The following is a 6000-nucleotide window of genomic DNA, read 5'->3' on the forward strand; positions in this document are numbered from 1 at the left end:
ATAAAAATAAAAATGATGAATTAAACACAAAGCAATACGTAAAAATCGTATGATGGTCATTCACCGGATATAGAATGGGTTTATGGCATTTTGCTTTCTTGCCCATTAAATAAGCCTCAAAGCCTTCGATCAGATCCAGTTGCAGCTGCTTGGACTGGACCGACTGGTGAGAACTGATTTCCGAGTAGTTGGGTTGTTCCTAACCATTGTCTTTTGTATGATGTTTAAACAAGCCTACAGGTTCAGAATTTCCCAAAAAAAAGAAAAAAAATGGATAAAGGATCGCTTGTAACATTGTGCATGGAGATAGCACACACACTCATCTTTACATAGCCAAGCCCATTGGAGGAGAAGCATAGAGTATTTAGAATAATGTGTAACATGGATACCAGCAGAGATCATAGGATCTAGCAAACAAGTATGGATTTTGCTTATTAAATATTCCCCCGTTTCTCATCGCAATCCCAACGAGACGACGTGTTTTAGTTCAGACGCACTGGACGTGGTGAGTCACAGCAGACGGGGGCTTAACAGCTGCTGGGAATAATTTTATTTATTTTTTTTCCTCCATGCACATATATAATAAATAAATAAATCACATACACACACTTTGCAAGCCTAGAAAAAAAAAAAAAAAAACCTAAGGGGAAAAGGGAAGCCAAGATTGGCTGCCTAACTATAACCATTGAGGGCAACAGACAAATCCACTGGTGTCTTAGTTTTTGATATAATATGGTAACGGCAGCAAAACAGCCTCCCCAAAGGAATAATACAAATGTCATTTGCTGAAAAAAAAAAAAAATACATGACTTACCCATTTGATAAGCTATCGATCCAGCTTGTCTATGGGAATGTATGCTCTTCCATCACTCTATGCAGTTTTGTAAGTCACATGGAATAGCCAGTAAAAAAAAAAAAAAAAAATACAATCTAGTTGCATTAAAGGAATCAGGAATTTCCCACCTTTTTAGTTCATCCAGCAAGTGAAGAATAAAATGAGTACCAAAAATTTAATTAAAAAAAAGAGAGAGAGAGAGAGGATGCAAGCAAAAGGACATCCCAATCAGAACAGCTTGGCCAACATTTGTCTGGGTGAGGGTGGTAGATCAATGCCTGGCTAGCAAATTGGAGAATCTATGGCACAGGCTCCTGCAGATGGCATGGCCACCTCCAACAGTGTGTTTAACAGACAGAAAATCCAAGGAATCTCCCATGCACTCGTACATCCAGCATTGCATCAGATTAACCAAGTCAGCCTTTGCAAAAAGGGGGGGGGGGGGGGTCCTCACTCAGCACCCAGGTGCCACCCCTGCCCAATGCAGGGTTAATGGGCTTTCCATTGCTGAAACATCAAATCTTTTTTTCTTTTTTTGGTGCCTTCTCTCTTTCCCTCTCTTCCATCAGCCTTTGGCTCTGGCTGCATCCTATGCTACTGCATTTCCCCAGTTCTCCACGGTGCTACATAGAGCTTTAAGGATGGAGGGGAGTTGGAGAGAGGAGGAAAGGGTGTGTGTGTGGGGGGGGGGGGGGGGGGGGATAGGATTTCAATGCCTGAATGGCAAAGTCTATAAGAGGGTTGCAGATCCTCTTCCCAAATGTGAGTCTCCCAGTGAATTCACAAGCGATTCCCTATAGCAGAAGCAGAAGCAGCTGTGTTGCTGGCTTCAGCAGGGACAGAGAGGAGGTGCTAAATCATTTAGGAGTCTGAGAAAAGGGAGGCTCTGCAAGAGGCAGAGGTATGTGCTGTAGTCATTAGAAGGACCACACTCAACCCTCAGCAACAGCATCTCTGCTCATCCTACAGCAGCAAGGCATTAGCATGCATGGAGTCAATGGGAGAGCAGCTTTCAGCACCAGGGACAGCGTCCCACTGCAGACTGCATAGAGCAGCCTTTGTCAAGCTTTTTAGCAGAGGAATCCTTGAAATATTTTTTTTTTCGGACTCAGGGAACCCCTGATAAAAAATACTACATCTACAACTCATGATACATGAGTGAGATGAATGTTCCTTACACTTGTAGTCATTGGGAAGAATGTTCCTTACACTTGTAGTCATTGGGAAGAATGTTCCTTACACTTGTAGTCATTGGGAAGAATGCTCTTTACACTTGTAATCATTGGGAAGAATGCTCTTTACACTTGTAATCATTGGGAAGAATGCTCTTTACACTTGTAATCATTGGGAAGAATGCCCCTACTGTACATCTACAACTCATGATACATTAGTGAGATGACCAGTGGGAAGAATGCTCCTTAGGCCGCGTACACACGCGGGGACTGTTCGCTCAACTTTGTCCGTCAAACAGTTTCAGCGGACAGTCCGCTCAAAATTAGCATGGACGGACTTGCCCACACACGACGAACGAACAGTCCGCTGAAACCGTGCGCGATGACGTGAACGGCACGTACGATGGGACGAAAAATACGACGTCCTATACACTGCAATGCAAACTTCGGCGTGTAAATCCTTTCTGAGCATGCGCGGAACTTAGTTTGACGAACAAGCCTACACACGAGGGGACTGTTCGCTGAAACAGAGTTTCAGCGGACAGTTTTTCGGAATTTTCGAAAAACTTTGTTCAGCAGACTGTCCGCTGAAACTGTCCGCTGAAAGCCCACACACGAGCGGACTGTCCGCCGAAACACTGTTCAGCGGACAAAGTTGAGCGAACAGTCCCCGCGTGTGTACGCGGCCTTACACTTTTAGTCATTGGGAAGAATGCTCCTTAAACTTGTAGACATTGGGAAGAATGCTCCTTACACTTGAAGTTATTGGGAAGAATGCTCTTTACACTTGTAGTCATTGGGAAGAATACACTTGTAATCATTGGGAAGAATGCCCCTACTGTACATCTACAACTCATGATACATTAGTGAGATGACCAGTGGGAAGAATGCTCCTTACACTTGTAGTCATTGGGAAGAATGCTCCTTAAACTTGTAGACATTGGGAAGAATGCTCCTTACACTTGTAGTCATCGGGAAGAATGCTCCTTACACTTGTAGTCATCGGGAAGAATGCTCCTTACACTTGAAGTTATTGGGAAGAATGCTCTTTATACTTGTAGTCATTGAGAAGAATACACTTGTAGTCATTGGAAAAAATGCCCCTACATCTACAACTCATGATACATTAGTGAGATGACCAGTGGGAAGAATGCTCCTTACACTTGTAGTCATTGGGAAGAATGTTCCTTACACTTGTATTCATTGGGGAGAATGCTCCTTACATTTGTGGTCATTGGGAAGAATGCTCGCTACACTTGTGGTCACTGGGAAGAATGCTCCCTACACTTGTGGTCACTGGGAAGAATGTTCCTTACACTTGTGGTCATTGGGAAGAATGACCCTTATACTTGTATTCATTGGGAAGAATGCTCCTTACATTTGTGGTCATTGGGAAGACTGCTCCCTACACTTGTGGTCACTGGGAAGAATGCTCCCTACACTTGTGGTCACTGGGAAGAATGCTCCTTACACTTGTGGTCATTGGGAAGAATGCCCCTTATACTTGTACTCATTGGGAAGAATGCTCCTTACACTTGTGGTCATTGGGAAGAATGCCCGTTACACTTGTGGTCATTGGGAAGAATGCCCCTTATACTTGTACTCATTGGGAAGAATGCTCCTTACACTTGTGCTCATTGGGAAGAATGCTCCATACACTAGTGGTCATTGGGAAGAATACACTTGTAGTCATCGGCAAGAATGCTCCTTACACTTGAAGTTATTGGGAAGAATGCTCTTTACACTTGTAGTCATTAGGAAAATGCCCCTACATCTACAACTCATGATACATCAGTGAGATGGCCAGTGGGAAGAATGATCCTTACATTTACAGTCATTGGGAAGAATGCTCCTTACACTTGTGGTCACTGGGAAGAATGCTCTTTACACTTGTAGTCATTGGGAAGAATAAACTTGTAGTCATTGGGAATAATGCCCCTACAGCTACAACTCATGATACATTAGTGAGATGGCCAGTGGGACGAATTCTCCTTACACTTGTGGTCACTGGGAAGAATGCTCTTTACACTTGTAGTCATTGGGAAGAATACACTTGTAGTCATTGGGAAGAATGCCCCTACATCTACAACCAGGGCCGTTTTTAAGGCAGGGCAAAAGGGGCAGCTGCCCTGGGCCCTGTCATTGTTGTGGGGCCCAAAGCAGCTGCCACATACTTGCCAACTATCCAGAGCAGCATGTAGCAGGACCGAAGGGTAGGCGGAGAGATGGCATGATGATAGCACTGGGCAAGGATTGGACCGTAAGGTTAGGGGGCGGAGCCAGCGCGAGGAGGCGAGCGCGCTCTACGCCCCAGCGGCAGTCGTCAGGAAGAAGATTCCCACCCTCCCTCCCTTACATTGGTGTTTTCTATGGTTGGTTAGCGGGTTGATGGCAAGGGGAGGTGTAATGGGGGCGGGGTAGGGTACAATCAGACGGATTTATGGTAATTTTGCTCAGGATTGCAGTGAATCATGGTGGTCGGAAGTTAACTTATTTTCATTTCAGGAATTGTGCTGGATGTCGTAGCGGTTGGCGGGTGTTGGTCGGTGCAGGTAAAGGAAGATAACCCCTCCCCACAGAGAAATGTTGATGCGGGACCCATTGGAGATATGGGCTCGTTGCTGATATGCCATATAGCGAGGGTTTATATGGCAACTGGTAATGGGGTGCATTGCGGTCAAGAGTTGGGTGTCTTTGAGCTAGCATGTCAGCTTGAGGCCTAGTTACAGTAATATCACCGCAGTGCCTGTTTGATCGATATGCTAATGGGTAGGGAGGGGGAATGTCCTGCAGAAGACCAACGCGCTCAGTGTTTTAAGTTAACGGATGTTTTTATATTGTTGTTTTGGTTTCATATGTTAATTATTATTTTGATAATAAAGGGGCTGCTATGGCCGCTAATTACTCCAAAGAAGGTGTGGTCTCTTTAATGGCAAAGGGAAAGGTATGGAGTTGGGTGGTCCTTATAATAGCAGCGCAGCATCAGTCATACTATAGTCATGATTTAAATTCCCTCGTTCCTTGAAGTTTTAGTCCTGTGCTGTGTCCCGATATCTCAGTGTAAAGTGCTGCTACTAATGCTGCCCAGCTCTGCCCTATTGTTGTGTACAGATGACTCACCTGCAGACCCTGTGTTTACATGTAAATAGTGGCGGCATTCATATGTATATCATGCCCCCCCCCCAGGTCAAATCCACCATCACCTATACTGAATGCTGCCCACTGGGGAGGTAAAGGGGCATGCTTAAAAGTCCTGCCTACAACTGTGGTCATTAAGCATAACATCTGCCTGTTCTGCAAAGGCAAGCGAATAGGTGGGTCCAAAGATGAGCAGAGTAGGCAGGTAGAGTTAAGGGGGGGGGGGGGGGGGTTGGTGTGGAGAGGATGGGGGAGGTTTGGGGTGCAGAGGTTAGCAGGGGTTTTGTGACGCAAAGGTGTACTGACATTGTGGATAAAGATGTAGGTCTCGTGTGGGGCAGCCCATTCATTTCAGTGGGCTGCTCTATGTGCTAGAAATGCGGAAGAAAGTCCCTAACCCTTTTTCAAAATCACACGGTGCCGAGGCACATGTCAGCATGTGTGAGGGTGTCATTAACAATTGATGGCATTACTGTGTACCTGCTAAAGGGCAGCTGCAGATTTTGCATGCGTTCCTGACACACAAATGGGAACACAGGCTAAATGTCTCAGTTACATTGGTGGTCAGTGTAAATCTTCTCATTACATTGGGGCTTGGTGTAGAATCCTTTCATTCATGCCTGATCTGATACAGTAAACCGATTTTGAGTCTAGCTGCTATTTATTGTATATCTCAGAGCAGGCGGAGAGCGAAATTGCATGGGGGGGGGGGGGGGCGGGTTGGGCTTTGGCGTTGGGGTCCCCATGAGAATTTATGCCCAGGGCCCAATCAATATTAAAGACAGCCCTGTCTACAACTCATGATACATAAGTGAGATGGCCAAAGGGAAGTATGCTCCTTACATTTGTAGTCAT

At 45.3% G+C, this 6000-nt stretch overlaps 1 protein-coding gene across 3 annotated transcripts in view; it reads right to left on the reverse strand.

Moving 5' to 3' along the window:
- The window catches only part of LRRC4C (leucine rich repeat containing 4C), a 1242711-nt gene extending 1241170 nt beyond the window's left edge, over nucleotides 1–1541 (reverse strand). For all 3 annotated transcript variants that reach the window (XM_077463200.1, XM_077463207.1, XM_077463214.1), the window contains exon 1: nucleotides 815–1541. The gene's annotated coding sequence lies outside the window, so the exon portion shown is untranslated. The remainder of the gene's footprint in view (nucleotides 1–814) is intronic.
- Nucleotides 1542–6000: the final 4459 nt, after the last annotated feature.

This window comes from Lithobates pipiens, unplaced genomic scaffold, assembly GCF_037356315.1.
Source record: "Lithobates pipiens isolate NorthernLeopardFrog02 unplaced genomic scaffold, aLitPip1_a1.2 Scaffold_10, whole genome shotgun sequence".
Taxonomy (NCBI): Eukaryota; Metazoa; Chordata; class Amphibia; order Anura; family Ranidae; genus Lithobates; species Lithobates pipiens.